Genomic DNA, 23,881 nt, shown 5'->3' with positions numbered 1-23,881 from the left:
AAATAATTTTTGGGGACACAACCTAGACACTTTTCATTCACATCACTATCACTTTCACATCAAACAATACCAACCAGCTCCACAGTAATTCTGGCATTGAAGCACACCGGGGAGGTACTTGACCTTCCTGGTGGGGCCCGATGATGAAGCATGTCACTATCTAGGTTGGTGAGTGAGGGCTTTCTAAAGAATCAAATTTGATTCTCCATGTTTGCTCTGCTCTTCTCCTAAGAAGGCACACTCTTTTGTTGTTTGGATTAAAAAGGACTGGCAAAGCCGATAGGTCACATAGGCGAGACCTATGCCTGCTTGTAGTATGTTTATCTGTTCAAATTTGTACAGTTAAATTAAATCTTGTTATTTTTTCTTTTTTTGTGTGTCCTTTATAAAAGATATAAAAAGGTACATGAACAAATAGGTAAAAATACACATCCACCAATGCAAATATATATGGCACCATTAACTGTTAAAAAAAACACTGTATGGAAAAGGAAGATATCGATTTGTACAAGTCCTGAGTTTTAAAAAAACCTGAACAACATTCTATTTGTGTAGAAAAAATGGGAAAAGGCAAATATGTTGATAAGGTTGAAAAAACATCCTATGTAAAAGGTGAAGTAACGATTGAAAGTGACTAAGCAAGCTTGACCAAGTGTCATTAAATAACGGGCATTCAGATAGCCTCTGCGACTAAGGATTTGCCTTAAAACTTTACATGCTGGCCAAAATTTTGATGGGATGTTTCGCAAAGATACTGATGTGGTGTGTCTGAGGATTTTTACATATATTTTTTTTTTTAAACTTGCACATAAATTTTAAAATTTCGATAGTCGACTTGGAGATCGCGCTCCAGTATAATAAAATGAAAAACGCAAGGAATTGTCCTCGACCTCTAGCTGCTGGGGGAGATCAACAAAGCTTCCTCAAGAAGTGGCTTGAACAGATGTGGAAGACCCAGTGTGTAAACTATCGACCAGTAAATGAGAGAAACTGGAGACACAGAATGAGGAAATATGTGCCCATGTGATCAATCTAACACCACTTTGCTCTAAAGAGCACCAATGGTTTCCAGAAGATTCCCTTCACCTGCAGAGTTGCCCCCTCCCCAGGTTCCATAGTGTCCCATCATCTTTAGCTCCTACACAAGACTACTTGAAAAGTCTCCTCCGCTGCAGACATTCAGCACCTCACACACACCTCATGCGCCTCATTACCTGGAGCTCAGCCCTACCAAGACAGAAGTTCTGTTACTTGCCATGAGCAACAAGCAAGAAATAGTATACATCTGGCTCAATTACATGAACTTTAATGTCTTTATTAACTTTCACCAAATGCCAAGTCACTTGGATTCATCTTGGACACCAACTTCAACTTCAAAGAACACATTGTCAAAACAACAAAGACAGCCTGGTACCAACTCTTTTTTCTAAAGAAAGTAAACCTGGTTATTTCAGAAAACATCATTTTTTTTAAACCAAAAAAACCTCTTTTTATAGATTTTATGCAACAAAAAGAAAACAGAAAACAGACAAGCAGTGCATGGCTCCACTCTAAAAAAACAGGAGCCATTCCAGTCATATGTCAGGACACTACAGTGAATAAACAAAAATAGCAGTATACATGGCTGAACTGAAAAACCAAATGCATATAACAGCTTGGGGTACAAGAGCACATCAGAGGCAACCCTTCTGGTTAAGTATATAGTAAGTTACAGTTATACACGCTTGGCTGCTAGAATCACATTGCCACGGTACCTAGAGCATACGCATCATCCTTCCCTGTCAGAACCCTTCCATAGACTTCCTCACTTGCAAATTTAGTGAGAAAATGCCGGCACAACAAGATCGCATCCAAAACACCCTCATTGGTTCAGGCCATACCCATATGCACTTCCTCAGCCACCCCCATTCAAGGAGATCCCGCTGCCACAAGGACACCAACATTACCCGGGTGTCCAGCCATCCAGTGGCTATTTGCTATTTGGCCAATAACAGGGCAAGTTTGGCAAGCTTATAGGGAATCTTGCGCCCCCCTAGGTTTCACCATCACCCCCAAGAGGCTGGCCAACGAGGTCAGACGAATTGCAATATCTGTTGCCTCCACTGTTTTAGGCACCACATCCCTCCAAAAGCCCTGAATCACATCACACGCCCAGTGCAAATGTGAAAAGGTGGACCTCAGATTCTCACCACATGCGCATTGAGTTTCCCTCGTTGGGTCCATCCTGTTTAAGCGCCTAGGGGTCACGTAAATACGACGCAAGAAAATAAAATGAAGCAGTTTAAACCTATGGTTGCAGGACACCCTCCTCAACAACCCAAACGCCCACTCCCAATCAGCATCCTAATTGGGCTCCCACAGCTCAAGTTCCCACGCACCCCAGGAAGCATTTGGGGCATTTTCCATGTCACATTGAATCGCTTTGTAAAATAAAGAGATGAGAAGTCTACTCTCTCCCAATCAAAGCAGGCCAACAAGCATCAGGGAGGGTTCAGGAGCCACCGGGAAACCAGCCCAAACCTAGTGCGCGACACTCTCAAGCTTGGCATAATGAAGGAATTGGCCTGGCCCCAACTCAAAGATCTTGTGAGCCTCCTGAAATGTAAGGAAAACCTCCCTGGTGTTGGAAATGGGATCCCCGGCTGGCCAGGGCTTTCGCCAAAGTCAGTCAGAGACCACCACTCCCAAGTCAGGGCAAGGGAGTTACACGCCAAGATAACCCCTACTCACCCTCTAGGTAACGTGGCGCGAGCAGCAAGGCTAAACTTGGAGGCGATGTAGGCTAAGTATTTGCGCACGCACCCCAGCAACAACAACTAAAGGCCCACCACAAAGGAAACTCCACACAAGGTTATATAAAAATAGCCTTTGTATTACACCAAAACACATTAGATAAAACACACACTTTACAATGTGCCAGAGGCACGGGCAGAATTTACAAGGGGATATTTACAAGACAGGGCCACCTGGACCACTGTCAGGAATCAGAAGTAGCACTTTCAGAAATAGCACTTAGTACATAGAATATAGCACAAAATAGCGCACAACCAGTAATCACTGGTAACAGGACCTCACTAGCACCACCTGTACTAGGGAGAAAACAACCACCTATGTATTACAATACCTGTAGGGGTGTAAGAGGAAAACACATGATGCAATGCATAACATTCATTCAGAGGTGTAAAGGCACATGACGCATAAACAATACATTCAGAGGTGCAAGCAAAATGAACAATTGCGCCAACTCACGTAAGTCACCACCTGTGACTGTCCCTAGGCCCTCTGGCCTTGTTGGGGCTAGGACACCCTGTGTCCCAAAGTCCAGGGGGGCCTAAACGGAGCAGTCGCCCACGAAGTGCTGGGCAACTGGGTAGCAATTGATGGGGCCAACACGCTGGGGGAGCCTCACAGGCTCTGCAGAAATAAATGTCCCCCTGAGCCCCTCTGGGCTCTAGCAAATGTCTGGTCCCTCTGAGCCTCTCTGGGCTCTGGAAATAACAGTGGGGGCTGTGAGCCTCTCTGGCTCGCCAACAATAATGCACCCGAGCCCCTCGTGGGCTTTCAACCAGCACTGGCTGCCACGAGCCTCTCAGGCTCTCGAACACCAATTGCCCTTCTTGAGCCTCTCTGGGCTCAAAACACAATGGTGGGGCTCACGAGCCTCTCTGGGCTCTGCAAAACAACTGGTGCCCCCGGGGCACCTCGTGGCTCCAAGGAAAGGCTCCCACTCGTTGGAGTCGCTCCCGGGGGACTCGGGATCAAGGGAGGCCCCACGGGCCTCTCAGCACCAAGGCCTGCACGGGAGGGGCGGGGCGGGCACCGGCAATGTGCCCCGACACCCCCCTCTCCTTTGGATGCACTCACCGGGTTCCTGCCGTCGCGCTGGGTCTCGGCGGCGTCTCTGCTCCGCCGGCGCTTCCCCTCTCCCCGGGGCTCTCCTCACTTTCTTGGAGCCTCGGGGGGGGGGACAGGTGCCGGCTTCTTCTTCTCGCGCTGCTCCTCGCTGGGTCTCTCTCCTCCTGGGGGCCGGGGCAGGACGGGACTTCCGGTTGTCCCGCTACAGCCTGCCTGACTTCCTGTGACTGGGGGCCGCCAATGGCAGCGCGGCCCTCGGTCGGGAGGCGGGCCCTCGAGGCAAACTCCGGGCAGCGGCGGTGAACCCTCAAATTTAGATAGAAGGCGAGGTGGGCTCTCGCTATGGCCACGACAATAGCGGCACAGTCCCTGGCGAGGTGGGCACTCGCCAGGGGCTTCCAAATTGGCAAATAGAGCAGGCAAAAGCACCCAGAGCGCTCTCAAGCGCCAAATGAAATTTAAAGCGCTCCCTGCGCTAAAATGGCAATTTCAAGCGCTATTAAGCGCTGGGTCACAGCAAAGCGCCCTCAAGCGCCAAAAGTCAATAAAATGCGCTCCCAGGCGCTAGGGGCTAATAAGCCCAGCAGAAGTCCTCCTTGGTAGGCAGGGGGGCAAGACTGGGCCCAGAGCCAGCTCACTGGGTCTCCAGGCAGGGAGACACCCCAAGTGGCGGTCCTCTGGCCCAGCAGCAGCAGCAGCAGCCCCCTCTGGATCCTGGAAAAGAACAACTTCTGTGGGGACACAGCCCCATTTTTATACAGTGCATTCCTTTGTTCAAGGGTGCAGAGTGGGGGCGGAACCAGTCGCAGCTGGTTCTTGAGTACTCTGTTTACCTCAACCACCCTCTCTATTCACTGGCAGGGCTTGGGTCATTAGACACACCACAGGGGGGCGGAGCCAGCATTGTGTGGGGAAAACCCAGCCCATCCAGGACACAGGTACACTCCTCCCACACATCACTCATGCTAATCTCCCACTCACCACCGGGCAGACCCATCCAGACTTCCTGGAGCCTGGCATGCCAGCCAGCTCCAGCCAATCACACGCCAGCACCCTCACAGCACACGTACAGCCATGTCTAGAAATGGCGCTTTGCTACTAGACACATACATGCTGCATACACCATCTCGCAGCATTCACTCTCACGAGTTCACACATACCAGACTCAAGCCTGTACACCCCACGCATCAGGAACTACCAGGGACACCTACATTCCCCATGCATTCCTATGGGCGGGCAGGCCTAGCTCAGCACATGCACTCAGAGTGCGCACGCACTTTCCACTGGGACACAGTGAAAGTGCGCAGAATCCCTAAAATCACCATTGCCAGGTCACCATTTCAAGAAAAAAGTCTCGGGGTGAACCTGCCCTAAGGGCCAAAGTCCAACACCTGGGGTATAGGCCCCCAGTCTCCTTGCAACACCCTGCCCTCCAGAGATCCATGGACATATCCCCATCAATTGCCCTAAACGGAGCGAGGTCCCAAAGATGAGTACCCTGTCGAAATGGGCCCTGTGTAACACCTTCACCACTACTTCCTCCCATATCGACACAGTCTGCCGTACCACATACGGGACTGCGTGCTCATCTTGACCCCCCTCGTCAGCAGGCGTGCCAGCATATTATCCCCTAGTATGTCAAGGAACCATCTCCTTTCTCAATTATCTGGCTCCACATGCCACTGCGTCGCATGCTGCAGGTTGGCCGCATAATAATAGTGCTGTATATCCAGAATAGCAAGTCTCCCATCCTCCATATCGAGCTTAAGAACCAACAATGCCACCCTACTATGCCGCTCGGCTCAAACCAGAGAGATAAATAAACTATCCGGCTTACGAAAGAAGTGTGGTGAGAGAGGAAACGTGGCATTTTGGACCACATAGAGGCAGCGAGGGAGAAAAAAACCATCTTGGCCACAGCAGCCCTGCCTATCACCGATAAGGTGAATCTACTCCAAAAAGCAATGGAGCCCTCAAGACCAGCTACCACTCTGTCCTCATTCAGACACTGATACATTTCCTCAGTGGGAGACACCCAAATACCCAAATATCTAAAGCTCTCAATTTCCTAGTTGAGGCCAAGCTCGGGCAACCAGGCCAATGGTGGCCCGATCAAACCGCCAAGAGGGAACAAGAGTGAGATCCTGAGATTGATCCGAAGGACTGAGACCTCACCAAAGGTATCGAGGAGTCCCATTAGTATTGACACTGCCTGAAAGGGGGAGCATGCAAATATTAGTGCAGCATCCGCATAGAGTAAGATTACATGAGTGGAACCACCCACACGAATGCCCCACGTTTCCAGTTCTTTACGTAAGAGAAGTGCCAACGGCTCAATGGCAAGAGCGAACAAGAGCGGTGAAAGGGGACAACCCAGCCTGGTGCCCCTCCAGACCACCTACCCTTCTGAGAGTTCATCTCCAATCTCGCAGACCGAGGGGTTGGTGTACAAGAGCTGCACTCTATACTATAAGGAGCCTCAGGGGGAAGGAGCAAGGGAACCAGGCCGCCCCCACTCAAATCTATATCAACAATAATGGCCTGTCCCTGTACACTCTGTGGTCAAAGAAACCAGAATAATTCTGTATTTTAATTCAGTCAGATAGAGGATCCTCTTCAACCTTCTCTCTGCATGTGCTGATCACAGTCACTCCCTCAAATAGCTTTTAAAAAAACATATATGTGTGTCCGTGTCTGTATGTCCCACCACCGATCCTATTGCCTCACTATACCCTTCAACTGTGAAAAAGGGGGAGGGAGGGTTGACAGAGCCTCACGGGAGCAACACCCAGGGGAGGATCTGACAGGCTGGTACTCGCCTGAATCCTCACTTCTCATCATCAGCTACTGTCAACCAGAAAAGAAAAGGGGATAAAATATGTGCAGTTAAACCAAAAACCAAAGTTGCAGTTGCCAGTTTAGCTCAGCTCTTTTTAATCAGTGGTACTTCCATATCTCAACTAGAAGAGGTTTGGTACACCACATTGGGTCTTTTAACATGTGTAACACACACACTTTCACGCTAAGTATACAGTGAAAGGGTACCTTTTTCATGAGGTGGCGTTAGGCCATGTTAAGTGCAGGGCCAGACTGGGAACAGCAACCAGCCCTGGCAGGTTGCTTCTCCACCGGCCCTGGGGACGGGAGGGGAGAGAGTTGTTAGCCGCTAAGCACTGCTCCCGCTTTTCTTACAGAGGGACGATTTTTCAGCACTGTTGCAAAACCGGCACCCTGTAAGAAATGCACCCCCCTGTGGCCACAAAATCAGCCCCCACCCCTCCAGCCCACCGGGGAAACGCCTGGTGCCCACTACGGCCAGCCCGGCCCTGGTTAAGTGGCTTCATGCTGCCTTGTGAATAAGGCAAAGCCCCTATCGCCGCCACAACATCTTAAAAAGAGACGTTGTGGTGGCAATAGGGGCTTGTAAATATGCCTTTCGTAGTAATAGGCATACCCAGAGATAGTGTGGTTTGTACCCCAAGACTCACGCAATCCAAATCTAGGATATGACATGAGTGCAAGCATTAGGAAAACGCATAACATACAGTTAGCAGGTGCTAAGCCCAGCTGTCACCACCTAGTCACAGCTCCAAGGAATTTCCATCCCACAGTGTTTGATAACATAATGGGAAGGCTTCATGGCGAATTCACCAGAATCGCTTTAAATTGAATGCAAAAACAAATAGCTCAGACGTTTTGAATAATTGGGACATTCAAGTTAATGGTAAAGTAATATGCAATGTCACTAGTGAGATAATTTATGTCATATGCAAAGTCATCTGTTACATCAAGGGCGAGGTCCTGAGCTTTGTAGTTGGTGTGTGAGTTAAGGTTTGAATTGCAGGTGTCCGATAGATGGTTTGTGGACCTAACTGCAACTGGGAAATTTCAGGGGGATTTTCAGTTTTCATAACTGTATCTGCACTTTACCTGTATAGTGAAACAAACAGACTCACACTCCTTCCCTTCCCTTCCCTTCCCTTCCCTTCCCTTCCCTTCCCTTCCCTTCCCTTCCCTTCCTTTCCCTTCCTTTCCTTCCCTTTCTTCTCTCCCACAGCTCCAATAAAAACTCCAGGTAATAAAAACTTCATGGTTTAATAAAAAAGATTTACACAAAAAAAGGTGCAAGCCATCAGCTCCGTGGTTCTCTTCCACATTGAGGGAAGAGAAGAGCCGTTGTACAAATCTAGAGCGACTTCGGAGAAAATCCTCCTGTCCGAATGCTAAGGATCAATACAAAGAAGGTCTGAGAAATGTTTGCAAATCTTCCCATAAAGCACAGAGGGGCATATTTACTAGCCCTTTGTGTCGCTGGTGCATCACGTTGTGTGACTCACCGGCAGCGCAACTCGTTGCGTGATATTTACAAGTAAACGTAAAGCCACCCTGAGTGGCTTTACCTGTGCTTGTAAATATCTGCCCTTTTCACACAACGTTTTGTGTATTAGGGGCCTGACATGGGTCTTGCTGTGGGGGTTCCCATGCAACACCCATGTCCACTGATGCATTTCCAGATTTACGAGCAATCATAAATCTGGAAATGTGTCAGAATGCTATGTTACACTAGGGGTGGCTTAGTGAGGTGCAACAAAGAGAAATGTTTTCATTTCTCCCTGTTGTTTTCCTCTTTCAATGCATGCTGCTTTCTACTGCACGCATTGGAAGAGGAAATCACCTCAATTGATTGTTTTTGTGCAGGAAGGTGCCCCTTCCTGCACAAAAACAATCTCCCCACGATGCAAGCATACGGTGTGTGCGCCAGCGCAGGGGGAAGCACAGAGATGCGAGATATTTTTGTAAATATGTGGCATACCTGTGCTTCGAAACTAACGCAGCGCGGCGCAGAAAAATGACTTGTGGCACCGCCTGCCTTCGTTTTTTGTAAATTGCCCTAGAGTTATTTTCCTCTCGAACTTTAGCGGCTTTAAATACCTCACCTGAGGTAGCAACAACTGTCTACTGTTTTCCTCAGGGCACAGCTTTGAGTCCTATTTTGTTCCAACCTCTACCCATCCCTCTACTCTCCCTGAGGTCTCCCTTCATCTGACTCCCCAGCCTCTACCCGTCCCTTGACTCTCCCCTGAGGTCTCCCTTCATCTGACTCCCCAGCCTCTTCCCGTCCCTTGACTCTCCCCCGAGGTCTCCCTTCATCTGACTCCTCAGCCTCTACCGGTCCACTGACTCTCAGCCGAGATCTCCCTTCATCTGACTCCCCAGCCTCTACCCATCCCCTTGACTCTCCCCCGATGTATCCCTTCAACTGACTCCCCAGCCTCTATCCGCCCATTGACTCTCCCCGAGGTCTCCCTTCATCTGACTCCCCAGCCTTTACCCATCCCTTGACTCTCCACTGAGGTCTCCCTTCGTCTGACTCCCCAGCCTCTAGCCGTCCCTTGACTCTCCCGAGGTCTCCCTTCATCTGACTCCCCATCCTTCCCATCCCTTGACTCTCCCCCGAGGTCTTCCTTTATCTGACTCCCCAGCCTCTACCCAACCCTTGACTCTCCCGCGAGGTCTCCCTTCATCTGACTCCCCGGCCTCCCCATCCCTTGACTCTCCGCTGAGGTCTCCCTTCATCTGTGTTGGACTTGGCCCTTCTGGCAGGTTCACCCCTAGACTTTTTGCTTGTAATGGTGACCTGGTGATGGTGATTTTTGGGTTCTGCGCACTTTCACTGTGTCCCAGTGGAAAGTGCGTGCGCACTCTGAGTGCATGTGATGAGATAGGCCTGCCCTCCCATAGGAATGCATGGGGAATGTGTGTGTCCCTGGTAGTTCCTGATGCGTGGGGTGTACAGGCTCGAGTCTGGTATTTGTGGACTCGTGTGATTGAATGCTGCAAAATGATATATGCGGCGTGTATGTGTCTAGTGTGGAAGTGCCACTTCTAGACATGGCTATGTGTGTGCTATGAGGGTGCTGGAGTGCGATTGGCTGGGGCTGGCTGGGATGCCAGGCTCCAGGATGTCTGGATGGGTCTGCCCAGTGGTGAGCGCTGAGATCAGCATGCTGATGTGAGGGGAGGGCTGCACCTGGTTCCTGATGGGGCTGGGCTTTCCCCACACATTGCTGGCTCCACCCCCTGTGGTGCGTCTAATGACCCTAGCCCTGCCAGTGAATGAAAAGGGTGGTTGAGCAATCAAGGGTGCTCCAAAACCAGCTGTAACTGGTTTCTCCCCCACCCTGCACCTACAGACAAAGGATTTACTAGTATAAGAAGGGGTTGTGTCCCCTTACAAGTTGTTGTCTTCCAGGATCCTGAGGGGGCTGCTGCTGTTGCTGGGCAGGAGGACCGCCACTTGGATTGTCTCCCTGCCTGGAGACCCAGTGAGCTGGCTCTGGGCCCAGCCTTGCCCCCCTACCTGTCTCCAGACCTTTGCTGGAGCTATATTTTGCTTGGAGCGCCTGGAAGCGCTTTAATTGTCTTTAGCGCTTGAGAGCGCTTTATTTTTGGTCCTAGCGCTGGGGAGCGATTTTGTGCACATCCGGTGCCCACCCGGCATTTGCCCGCTTTAATTGCTGATTTTAAAGCCCCCTGGCAGGTGCCCACCCCGCCAGGGACCTTGCCTCTATGTTTGGGGCCCGATCGAGTGCCCACCCCGATTCATTGTGTATTTTAAAGCATCGTGCCCACCCGGCATCGCCCCTCGAAGATCACCGCCGCAGCCCAGGGGCACTGAAATCGTTGCCGGGCCGCTGCCTTGTGCGACCCGGAAGTGCCGCCTCCACGTCCCCCAGGGCCGCGCTGTTACTGGCTGCCCTCAGCAGCGTGACCCGGAAGTACCCGCGGCTCGCCTGGTTGTAGGCGGGGCCTCGGGACAGAAGGAGAGCGGCGCCGGCCTTCACGGGGCTCTCGGGACTGAGGGAGAGCCCCGGAGTGCCGCCAGGAGACCCGGGAGAAGAAGCCGAGCCGCCGCCAGACCCGGTAAGTGGGGCAGAAGAGAAGGGAGGGGCGCCGGGACACATTGTCGGTGTCCGCCCCCCCCCCCCGGTAGCGCGATCTCGCGCTCATTGTTATTGTGAAGCCACGAGGGCTTCAAGGGGCATTACCGGCATCTCGAGCCCCCCAGAGGGGGGGACTCCCAATAAAGGCACCCCACGGTTTCGTGGGTCCCCCGTGAGGGACCCCACCGCCCCAGAGAGCAACACCTTTGGTATTGAGAGCCCGAGAGGCTCAGGGGCAAGTCTTGTGTTCGAGCCCCCCGAGCGGGGCTCCTACGTTGTTCAGGGCATTTCCGTTTTCGAGCCCTGGGAGGCTCCTACATTTCAAGGGGCATTTATTGATTTTGTGTCCCCAGAGGGGGGACTCCAACGTTTGTGCCACATTTGTCTTGAGTGCCCCCATTGTTGGTTAAGAGCCCAGCGAGGCTCACAGGGGCCATTCATTTGTTTAGAGCCCTGAGAAAGGCTCACAGCCCAACATTGGTTACGAGCCCTGAAAGGCTCTTGGGTGACATTGTATTTGTTCTAGAGCCTGGGAGGCTCAAATGTTGTCCCCACCATTGTCTTCACAGCTGTCCAGCACTTCGTGGGCAGCTGCCACGTTTAGGCCCCTGACACTGGGACACAGGGCGTCCTAGCCCTAGAGAGGCCAGTTGGCCTAGGGACTGCCACAGGTGGTGGCTTATGGGATTTTTGCGCAATTGTGTGCTCCTGCACCTCTGAATGTGTTTTAATGCATCATGTGCCATGTGCTTACACCTCTGAATGTGTTTTGATGCATCATGTGTTTTTCCTACCTTACACCGCTGAATGTATGTGTATGCATCATGTGTTATGTGCTTACACCCCTACAGGTATTGTGATACTTAGGTGGTTGTTTTTCTCCTAGTGCAGGTAGTGCTAGTGAGGTCCTGGTTACCAGTAGTTACTGGTTGTGTGCTACTGTGATTTTACATTCTATGTGCTATGTTCTAAAAGTGCTGATTCCTGACAGTGGTCCAGGTGGCCCTGTCTTGTACATATCCCTTGTAAATTCTGCCCGTGCCTGTTGGCACATTGTAAAGTGTGTGTTTTTATCTAATCTGTTTTGGTGTAATACAAAGGCTATTTTTTTTATATAACCTTGTGTGGAGTTTCCTTTGCGGTGGGCCTTGGGTGTTGTTGCTGGGGAGCGTGCGCAAATACTTAACTCACATCGCCTCCAAGTTTAGCCTTGCTGCTCGCGCCACGTTACCTAGAGGGTGAGCAGGGGTTATCTTGGCGTGTAACTCCCTTGCCCTGACTTAGAAGTGGTGGTCTCTGACTGACTTTGGCGCAAGCCCTGGCCAGCCAGGGATCCCATTTCTAACAATCTGACTCCCCAGCCTCTACCTATCCGTTGACTCTCCCCGAGGTCACTTCATCTGACTAACCAGCCTCTTCCCGTGCCTTGACTGTCCGCCGAGGTCTCCCTTCATCTGAGTCCCCAGCCTCTACCCATCCCTTGACTCTCCGTGGAGGTCTCCCTTCATCTGACTCCCCAGCCTCCACCCATCCCTGGACTCTCTCCTGTGGTCTCCCTTCATCTGACCCACCAGCCTCTACCCATCCTTTGACTCTCTCCCGAGGTCTTCCTTCATTTGACTCCCCAACCTCTTCCCGTCCCTTGACTCTCTCTCGAGGTCTGCCTTCATCTGACTCCTCAGCCTCTAACCACCCCCTTGACTCTCCCCAAGGTCTCCCTTCATTTGACTCCCCAGCCTCTTCCCATCCCTTGACTCTCCGCCGAGGTCCCCCTTCATCTGACTACCCAGCCTCTACCCGTCCCTTGTCTCTCCGCCGAGGTCTCCCATCATCTGACTCCCCAGCCTCTACCCATCCCTGGACTCTCTCCTGAGGTCTCCCTTCATCTGACTCCCCAGCCTCTACCCATCCCTTGACTCTCTCCCGAGGTCTCCCTTCATTTGACTCCCCAGCCTCTTCCCGTCCCTTGACTCTCTCCTGAGGTCTCCCTTCATCTGACTCCTCAGCCTCTAACCACCCCCTTGACTCTCCCCAAGGTCTCCCTTCATTTGACTCCCCAGCCTCTTCCCATCCGTTGACTTGCCGACGAGGTCTCCCTTTATCTGACTCCCCAGCCTCTAACCCATCCCTGGACTCTCCCCTGAGGTCTCCCTTCATCTGACTCCCCAGCCTCTACCCATCCCTGGACTCTCCCCTGAGGTCTCCCTTTATCTGACCCCCCAGCCTCTACCCATCCCTTGACTCTCCGCCCAGGTCTCCCTTCATCTGACTCCCCAGCCACTATCCGTCCGTTGACACTCCCTGAGGTCTCCCTTTATCTGACTCCCCAGCCTCTACCCACCCCCTTGACTCTCCGCCCAGTTCTCCCTTCATCTGACTCCTCAGCCTCTTGCCCACCCCCTTGACTCTCCGCCGAGGTCTCCCTTCATATGACTCGCCAGACTCTACCCGTCCCTTGACTCTCCCCCGAGGTCCCCCTTCAACTGACTCCCCAGCCTCTACCCACCCCCTTGACTCTCCGCCGAGGTCTCCCTTCATATGACTCCCCTGACTCTACCCGTCCCTTGACTCGCCCCGAGGTCTCCCTTCATCTGACTCCCCAGCCTCTACCCATCCCTTGACTGTCCCCCGAGGTCTCCCTTTATCTGACTCCCCAGCCTCTACCCATCCCTGGACTCTCCCCTGAGGTCTCCCTTTATCTGACTCCCCAGCCTCTACCCGTCCCTTGACTCTCCCTGAGGTCTCCCTTTATCTCACTCCCCAGCCTCTTCTCGCCCCTTGACTCTCCCCTGAGGTCTCCCTTTATCTGACTCCCCAGCCTCTACCCATCCCTTGACTCTCTCCCGAGGTCTCCCTTCATCTGACTCCTCAGCCTCTACCCATCCGTTGACTCTCCCCAAGGTCTCCCTTCATTTGACTCCCCAGCCTCTTCCCGTCCCTAGATTCTCCCCCGAGGTCTTCCTTCATCTGACTCCCCAGCCTCTACCCATCCCTTGACTCTCCCCAAGGTCTCCCTTCATTTGACTCCCCAGCCTCTTGCCGTCCCTTGACTCTCTGATGAGGTCTACCTTCATCTGATGTCTCAGTCTCTACCCATCCGTTGACTCTCCGCCGAGGTCTCCCTTCATCTGATGTCTCAGCCTCTACCCATCCGTTGACTTTCCGCCAAGGTCTCCCTTCATCTGACTCCCCAGCTTCTACCATCCCTTGATTCTCTACCGAGGTCTCCCTTCATCTGACTCTCCAGCCTCTACCATCCCTTGACTCTCCACCGAAGTCTCCCTTCATCTGACTCCCCAGCCTCTACCCACCCCCTTGACTCTCCAAAGAGGTCTCCCTTCATCTGACTCCCCAGGTTCTACCCACCCCCTTGACTCTCCCCAGAGGTTCCGTTCATCTCACTCCCCAGCCTCTATCCGTCCATTGACTCCCCCAGAGGTCTCCCTTTATCTGACTCCCCAGCTTCTTCCCGTCCATTGACTCTCTGCCGAGGTTTCCCTTCATCTGACTCCCCAGCCTCTATCCGTCCATTGACTTTCCACCGAGGTCTCCCTTCATCTGACTCCCCAGGCTCCACCCACCCCCTTGACTCCGCCGAGGTCTCCCTTTCTTTGACTCCCCAGCCTCTACCCACCCCCTTGATTCTCCCCCGAGGTATCCCTTCATCTGACTCCCCAGCCTCTATCCGTCCATTGACTCTCCCCGATGTCTCCCTTCATCTGACTCGCCAGCCTCTACCGGTCCACTGACTCTCAGCCGAGATCTCCCTTCATCTGACTCCCCAGCCTCTACCCATCCCGTTGACTCTCCCCCGAGGTATCCCTTCATCTGACTCCCCAGCCTCTATCCGCCCATTGACTCTCCCCGAGGTCTCCCTTCATCTGACTCCCCAGCCTTTACCCATCCCTTGACTCTCCACTGAGGTCTCCCTTCGTCTGACTCCCCAGCCTCTACCCGTCCCTTGACTCGTCCGAGGTCTCTCTTCATCTGACTCCCCATCCTCCCCATCCTCCCCATCCCTTGACTCTCCCCCGAGGTCTTCCTTTATCTGACTCCCCAGCCTCTACCCACCCCTTGACTCTCCCGCGAGGTCTCCCTACATCTGACTCCCCGGCCTCCCCATCCCTTGACTCTCCGCTGAGGTCTCCCTTCATCTGTGTTGGACTTGGCCCTTCTGGCAGGTTCACCCCTGGACTTTTTGCTTGTAATGGTGACCTGGTGATGGTGATTTTTGGGTTCTGCGCACTTTCACTGTGTCCCAGTGGAAATTGCGTGCGTACTCTGAGTGCATGTGATGAGATAGGCCTGCCCTCCCATAGGAATGCATGGGGAATGTGTGTGTCCCTGGTAGTTCCTGATGCGTGGGGTGTACAGGCTCGAGTCTGGTATTTGCGGACTCGTGTGATTGAATGCTGCAAAATGATATATGCGGCGTGTATGTGTCTAGTGTGGAAGTGCCACTTCTAGACATGGCTATATGTGTGCTATGAGGGTGCTGGAGTGTGATTGGCTGGAGCTGGCTGGGATGCCAGGCTCCAGGATGTCTGGATGGGTCTGCCCAGTGGTGAGCGCTGAGATCAGCATGCTGATGTGAGGGGAGGGCTGCACCTGGTTCCTGATGAGGCTGGGCTTTCCCCACACAATGCTGGATCCGCCCCCTGTGGTGCGTCTAAGGACCCTAGCCCTGCCAGTGAATGAAAAGGGTGGTTGAGCAATCAAGGGTGCTCCAAAACCAGCTGCAACTGGTTTCTCCCCCACCCTGCACCTACAGACAAAGGATTTACTAGTATAAGAAGGGGCTGTGTCACCTTACAAGTTGTTCTCTTCCAGGATCCTGAGGGGGCTGCTGCTGTTGCTGGGCAGGAGGACCGCCACTTGGATTGTCTCCCTGCCTGGAGACCCAGTGAGCTGGCTCTGGGCCCAGCCTTGCCCCCCTACCTGTCTCCAGACCTTTGCTGGAGCTATATTTTGCTTGGAGCGCCTGGAAGCGCTTTAATTGTCTTTAGCGCTTGAGAGCGCTTTATTTTTGGTCCTAGCGCTGGGGAGCGCTTTTGTGCACAGCCGGTGCCCACCCGGCATTTGCCCGCTTTAATTGCTGATTTTAAAGCCCCCTGGCAGGTGCCCACCCCGCCAGGGACCTTGCCTCTATGTTTGGGGCCCGATCGAGTGCCCACCTTGATTCATTGTGTATTTTAAAGCAGCCAGTGCCCACCCGGCATCGCCCCTCGAAGATCACCGCCACAGCCCAGGGGCACTGAAATCGTTGCCGGGCCGCTGCCTTGTGCGACCCGGAAGTGCCGCCTCCACGTCCCCCAGGGCCGCGCTGTTACTGGCTGCCCTCAGCAGTGTGACCCGGAAGTACCCGCGGCTCGCCTGGTTGTAGGCGGGGCCTCGGGACAGAAGGAGTGCGGCGCCGGCCTTCACGGGGCTCTCGGGACTGAGGGAGAGCCCCGGAGTGCCGCCAGGAGACCCGGGAGAAGAAGACGAGCCACCGCCAGACCCGGTGAGTGGGGCAGAAGAGAAGGGAGGGGCGCCGGGACACATTGTCGGTGTCCGCCCCTCCCCCCCGGTAGCGCGATCTCGCGCTCATTGTTATTGTGAAGCCACGAGGGCTTCAAGGGGCCCGGAGGGGCCCGGAGGGGCCCGGAGGGGGGGACTCCCAATAAAGGCGCCCCGCGGTTTCGTGGGTCCCCTGTGAGGGACCCCACCGCCCCAGAGAGCCGCACCTTTGGTTTTGAGAGCCCGAGAGGCTCAGGGGCAAGTCTTGTGTTCGAGCCCCCACGAGCGGGGCTCCTACGTTGTTCAGGGCATTTCCGTATTCGAGCCCTGGGAGGCTCCTACATTTCAAGGGGCATTTATTGATTTCGAGTCCCCAGAGGGGGGACTCCAACGTTTGTGCCACATTTGTCTTGAGTGCCCCCATTGTTGGTTAAGAGCCCAGCGAGGCTCACAGGGGCCATTCATTTGTTTAGAGCCCTGAGAAAGGCTCACAGCCCACATTGGTTACGAGCCCTGAAAGGCTCTTGGGTGACATTGTATTTGTTCTAGAGCCTGGGAGGCTCCAACGTTGTCCCCACCATTGTCTTCACAGCTGCCCAGCAGTTCGTGGGCAGCTGCCACGTTTAGGCCCCTGACACTGGGACACAGGGCGTCCTAGCCCTAGAGAGGCCAGTTGGCCTAGGGACTGCCACAGGTGGTGGCTTATGGGATTTTTGCACAATTGTGTGCTCCTGCACCTCTGAATGTGTTTTAATGCGTCATGTGCCATGTGCTTACACCTCTGAATGTGTTTTGATGCATCATGTGTTTTTCCTTCCTTACACAGCTGAATGTAAATGTAAATGTAAATGTAAATGTAAATGTACAGGAATTTATATAGCGCAAATCACCAAGCGGTCTCTAAGCGCTTGCTTAGGGAACCCGTCCTGGTATTCCCCTGTGAGATAACCCCGGCAGGGTATCCGCAAGGTGAAAGCCAGGCATCCCGCTGCGAGGGGCCGTTGTGGAGATTAAGCAAGCTATTGCCCAGAGTCGCAGAGTGTGAACCCGTGAATCGAGTAGGCACGGAGCGAGAATTGTCAGTCCATGGACATTTTAGGACTCAAGACCCCGCCGAGCCGGGAATTGAACCCTGGTCCCGGGATGACCTCTGCTTCCAGGTCTGCCTCCGCTAACCAGTGAGCCACACTTCTCCACAATGTATGTGTATGCATCATGTGTTATGTGCTTACACCCCTACAGGTATTTTGATACTTAGGTGGTTGTTTTTCTCCTAGTGCAGGTAGTGCTAGTGAGGTCCTGGTTACCAGTAGTTACTGGTTGTGTGCTACTGTGATTTTACATTCTATGTGCTATGTTCTAAAAGTGCTGATTCCTGACAGTGGTCCAGGTGGCCCTGTCTTGTACATATCCCCTGTAAATTCTGCCCGTGCCTGTTGGCACATTGTAAGGTGTGTGTTTTTATCTAATGTGTTTTGGTGTAATACAAAGGCTATTTTTTTATATAACCTTGTGTGGAGTTTCCTTTGTGGTGGGCCTTGGGTGTTGTTGCTGGGGTGCGTGCGCAAATACTTAACTCACATCGCCTCCAAGTTTAGCCTTGCTGCTCGCGCCACGTTACCTAGAGGGTGAGCAGGGGTTATCTTGGCGTGTAACTCCCTTGCCCTGACTTAGAAGTGGTGGTCTCTGACTGACTTTGGCGCAAGCCCTGGCCAGCCAGGGATCCCATTTCTAACAATCTGACTCCCCAGCCTCTACCTATCCGTTGACTCTCCCCGAGGTCACTTCATCTGACTAACCAGCCTCTTCCCGTCCCTTGACTGTCTGCCGAGGTCTCCCTTCATCTGACTTCCCAGCCTCTACCCATCCCTTGACTCTCCGCTGAGGTCTCCCTTCATCTGACTCCCCAGCCTCTACCCATCTTTGGACTCTCTCCTGAGGTCTCCCTTCATCTGACTCCCCAGCCTCTATCCGTCCATTGACTCTCCCCGAGGTCTCCCTTCATCTGACTCCCCAGCCTCTACCCATCCCTTGACTCTCCCCCGAGGTCTCCCTTCATCTGACTCCTCAGCCTCTTGCCCACCCCCTTGACTCTCCGCCGAGGTCTCCCTTCATCTGACTCCCCAGCCTCTACCCACCCCCTTGACTCTCCAGCCAGGTCTCCCTTCATCTGACTCCCCAGCCACTTTCCGTCCATTGACTCTCCCCGAGGTCTCCCTTCATCTGACTCCCCAGCCTCTACCCATCCCTTGAATCTCCCCCGAGGTCTCCCTTCATCTGACTCCCCAGCCTCTATCCGTCCATTGACTCTCCCCGAGGTCTCCCTTCATCTGACTCCCCAGCCTCTACCCATCCCTTGACTCTCCCCCGAGGTCTCCCTTCATCTGACTCCTCAGCCTCTTGCCCACCCCCTTGACTCTCCGCCGAGGTCTCCCTTCAACTGACTCCCCAGCCTCTATCCGTCCATTGACTCTCCCCGAGGTCTCCCTTCATCTGACGCGCCAACCTCTACTGGTCCACTGACTCTCAGCCGAGATCTCCCTTCATTGTACTCCCCAGCCTCTACCCGTCCCTTGACTCTCCTCCGAGGTCTCCCTTATTCTGACTCCCCAGCCTCTACCTGTCCCTTGATTCTCCTCCGAGGTCTCCCTTCGTCTGACTCCCCAGCCTCTATCCATCCCTTGACTCTCCCCCGAGGTCTCCCTTCATCTGACTGCCCAGCCTCTACCCGTCCCTTAACTCTCTCCCTTGAGGTCTCCCTTCATCTGACTCCCCAACCTCTACCCGTCCCTTGACTCTCCCCTGAGGTCTCCCTTCATTTTTTTTTTTAAACCGTTTTTATTGCAGAACCAATTACATAGCATTTCAATCAGGAGAAAAGACATTAATGTGGAGACCTCCCTTAAGCATGCATCCACATTCTGTACACAGCCTTTCAGCCCACATCCCGGAGGCCGAGCGGCAATAATCACAGGTTAGATAATCCCTTACATGTGCCAGTCGCTGTGCAGGTCAATTGGGGAGGTCCACCGTCTGCTTTTAATTTTTGTTACCCCTTCCAACCCCCCCCCCCCTCCCCTCCACCGGTGTCTTAGAAATGAGCGCCTCCTCTATACTATCGGTGGTAAGAGTCCCTCCCACTCCCTGTGGATCCCCCCTCCCCCCGAGTGTCATCCGTCGCTCCTGGCCAAGATTGTGGGTCTATACAGCTGCTAGCAGGAGGTCTTAATCGTCTACTGAGTGTGTGTGACTGGTGAGTGTGTTGTTACTATATGCATGTCAGCGGAGCCAGTTGAAACTTCTCGTTCGTCCTCCTCCTCCTCGTCTATCGTGCTATCGCGCAATGCCTGCACCAAGAGTTCCCATTCCATCGCCGCCTCCAGGGCCCTCTCGTCCTCCCCTCTACATGCCAGTTGGTACCTGAGCGTGCTCTCGCTTGTTGCCCATTTCAAAAATTCAGTTAGCCATCTCCGATGAGTCGGGCCCACCTTCGACTTCCACGCCTTTGTCACTTCTCGTTTGGCCAATAGGAGGCCCATATCAATAAACCTGCTCGACATCTTATTTTTGGGGGTGTGCGGGAACCAGTGCAGTACACTGACGGCCGTAGTATACTGTAGGTCCCTGTCTGCCGCTTCGTTCAGTGTGTCGCCAATTTCTCTCCAGTAGTCCTGCAAGTGAGGGCAGTCTCTAAGCATATGAGTCAGATCTGCTCCTAATGTATTACAGCGCGGGCAGGCTGCTTCCTCCGCTCCGAAGTATTTCTGTATTTTGCCCGGGGTAAGGTAGGCCCTGTGGAGAATATAAAAGTGGATCAACTGGAAACGAGCATTCCTCGTGCTCTTTCTAGCGCGTCCTACCAGCTGCATCCACGTGGTCTCAGGAATTTCTGTCTGCAGGTCTAATTCCCATTTGGCCTTCAGAGTGGTCAGAGGCTGCAAGGTTTCTCTCAACATTCTGGAGTAAAGGTATGTAACTGCCTTATAGGTGCCTGCCGACATCATAGTGTACTGGCAGGCCAGCGCCGTCGGCGGCTCCTCGAGCCCCTTACCCCAGTGAGCTTGTATGGCTCGCACCACAGCTGTATGCAAAAGGTAGTCACCTCTTGGGAGGCCATAGCGCTCTTGTAGCGTTTGGTATGGGGTCAGTGTCCCATCGTCGAACAAGTCCCCTAACATCTGCAGTCCCGCCTCCTCCCAGCCCTGCAAGTGCGACCAGTCTCCCCCGTGCGGGAGTGCTGTTATCATGCCCAAGGGGATCTCAGGCGCGTACGGGTGTTTAATCCCCGCACGTCTCGATGATCGGTTCCAGCACTGGCGGAAGGTTCTCTCCTCCATGGAGAGGTCCCTGAGTGGTAATCGCTGCCGTAGGGCTATGAAGGCTAGCACATGCCGGGGTGTGCGCTGTCACGTTCATGCTCTGGGCCGCGGTACACCATCGCAATTTCTTGCGTTAGGGTCTGAAGCTGGGCCGCTAGGTAGTAGAGTTCAAAGTCTGGGACTGCCAGGCCCCCCTCATCCTTCGGGCGGGTCAGCGTGGTCAGTGCAATTCGGCGTCCGCCCGTGCCCCACAAAAACGAAATAATCATTGTTCGCAGCTGTCGAAAGATCGCAGCTGGCACCCATACGGGTAGTGTCCGGAAGTAGTACAACAATCGGGGTAAGGCAATCATCTTGAGCAGGGATATGCGGCCCGTTACCGATAGCGGGAGAGTAGCCCAGAAGACCACATTGCCTTTTAAAGTACGGAGACATCGGCCTACATTTCCCCCCAGCATGTTCGCCTCATCGTGGAAAATATGCACCCCCAGGTATTCCAAGCAGACAGGCTCCCATCGGAGGAGCGGCCGGAGGAAGGGCTGCGCCTGGTGTTTCCGTAGGGGGAATAGGCAGGTCTTGGCCCAGTTGACCCTCAGGCCGGAGATCTCGCCGAAGCGCGCGAGGAGCCTTCCTGCTCCCTCCACAGCTTCATCGACATCCTCTAGGAAGAGGAGGAGATCGTCCGCGTACAACGAGATAAAGTGGTGATGTCCGCCGTGAGCCAGACCCCCGTAGTATTCACCCCTCCTAGCCATCGCCGCAAGAGGTTCCACCGCCAGGGCAAACAGCAGCGGGGACAGTGTGCATCCCTGCCTGGTGCCGCGGAGTACTTCAAATTGGTCCGATACCAGGGTGTCTATCTTCACTCTCGCTCTCGCCGCTGTATACAGTACCTTCGTCCACCGTATGTAGCCCTCACCGAGCCCGAAGCGCCCGAGTACCTTATAAAGGTATTCCCACTCCAGGCTGTCATAAGCCTTTTCTATATCGACCGCCAGCACTAGGGGTGCTCTAGCCTCCGACGGCGGGCTACTCAGCAATCGGGTCAGTCTCCGTATATTATGAGTGGTGTTGCGCTTGGGTATGAACCCGGATTGGTCCTTAAGGACCAGTGCTTGCATGTGTTGCAGCAGTCTGGACGCTAGCACCGTGCTCAAGATCTTATAGTCGGTTGTCAGCATTGACAGCGGACGGTAGGACGCAGTGTCGGTGCCCTCCCTCCGCGGCTTCAACAGGGGGATCATTAAGGCTTCGCGCTTGGAGCGTGGTAGTCATCCTTTGTCTTTAGCCTCGTTATAAATTGTTTGGAGTCGCGGGGCAAGTCGCTCTATGTATCGTCCATAGAACTCTATCGGCAGCCCGTCATCTGCCTGGACCTGCTCCAGTCGTGGTAGTCGCAGGTCGGCCAGGAAGGTATCTAGTTCCTCCTCCTTGTCACCAAGTTTGCTCTTGTATAGCTTTTCATAGTAAGATCTAAAGGTATCTAGGATCTCCGGCTGCGTGGTACTCGTATGGCCTTCCCCCTCCGATACGGCTAGGATTGGGTGGTTGCGTCTGGTGGGGTTGGCAAGCCAAGCCAACAGGGTTCCCGCATTGTCCCCCTCAGCGTGCGTTTTCACCAGATAATTCTTGTAGTCATAACTGTGAAGGCGTTCTAACTCCACTGCCACCGCTTCTCGCGCCACGCAGAGGTCCCCCTGAAGCTCAGGCCGATTAGGGCGCGCCAGTTCGGCCGTCCGCAGCTTGCGTTCCGCTCTGTCTAAATCATCTAGCAACGTTCTGTGGGCCCCTGCGAACTTTCCGATGCAATGTCCTCGCACTACCACCTTAAAAGCGTCCCATTCCGTGGCCCTGGAGTCGGTGGAGCCTTCATTCTCTGTAAAATATTGATTGATTCTATCTCCTAACGCCTCGCGGAATGGTGGGTCATCTAGCGTGTCAGGTCTAAGCTGCCATGTCGGGACCTTAGAAATTTCAGTCATCCAGTCAAGTGACAGTAGTAGGGGGTTATGATCTGAGATCGTGCGTGCCAGGTATTCAGTGCGGGCCACTGCGGTGAGCACCAGCGGCGAGCACAAAAAGGCGTCGATACGAACGTGGAGGTCGTGGAGACTGGAGTGGAATGAATAATCCCGCTCTACAGGGTGTTGGGTGCGCCAAACATCGGTCAGTTCCCACCATTCCTGCTAATCAGATCTGCACCTTGCCAGCCTGCGCACTCGGGACGAATGTAACGGAGGGTGTGATCTATCCAGGTCAACATCAACCACCGAGTTAAGGCCCCCCCCCATCAGGATAGGGCCTGCAAGGTAACTAGCTAGTTCCCCAGAGAGCTTCGCAAAGTATGCAGCTTGGTCTACATTGGGTGCATATACACTGCTAAGCACTATGTGTCGTCCCCTGAGTTTCCCCTCCACCGCTACAAACCTCCCTTCTGGGTCCACCACCTGTCGGATAACTTGAAAAGGGGTGCCCGCCTTTATCCAAATCAGGGCCCCCCTAGCAAAGGCCGAGTACGTAGTATTAAATAAGTGCCCACTCCATCTACGCTGTAGCGCTAGACCCTCCTGTTTCGTTAGGTGTGTCTCCTGTAACAGCGCGATGTGAACCCCCCTACGGACCAGATACGCGGGAATCTTGTGCCGTCTGGCCATGGTATGGAGCTCTCGCACATTCCAAGTCACACATTTTATCATTCCTGCATTAGCCATTATCCCATGCAAAGTAATAGTTTGCAACATAGCCGCGCACTTGGACGCTCGTAATGACACTCCCCCTCCTCCCCACAAAAACAACCCCTTCCCCGCCTCCCTCAATTGTGCCTCTGGCCACCCCAACTGCCTCAGGCTCTCCCCCCCCCAGAACAGGACCTAGCTTTGCAAGAGTCGCTCCCATCCAAACTATGTGTGGGCAACAGTGCCCTCCTACCCACTTAAACCGCAGTCTTCACTGCGGAGGCTTTATGGGCCCTAAGGGGCGCGGTCTGGCTTCGGGTTTCTGAACCTCAGTCCCAACCCCTCCCGCCCCGCAATACATTTCTACTCACAACATTACTGTCCAATAGTTGCCTGCTCCGGTCGCCGCCGCGGTCCAGTTCCGCTATCAGAGGGCAGTACTGGGGCAGCAGGTTAACCTCAGCCTTCGATAATCGAAATGCAAAGTGAGGCCCCACGGGCCTCAACCACACAGGCCCTCGCACTGGAGGGGAGGGGCGGGCACCGGCAATGTGCCCCGACCCCCCCCTCTCCTTTACGCTGCACCGGC

The sequence above is a fragment of the Lissotriton helveticus genome, chromosome 4_1, assembly GCF_964261635.1.
Source record: "Lissotriton helveticus chromosome 4_1, aLisHel1.1, whole genome shotgun sequence".
NCBI lineage: Eukaryota > Metazoa > Chordata > Amphibia > Caudata > Salamandridae > Lissotriton > Lissotriton helveticus.
This window is presented reverse-complemented; position numbering follows the sequence as displayed.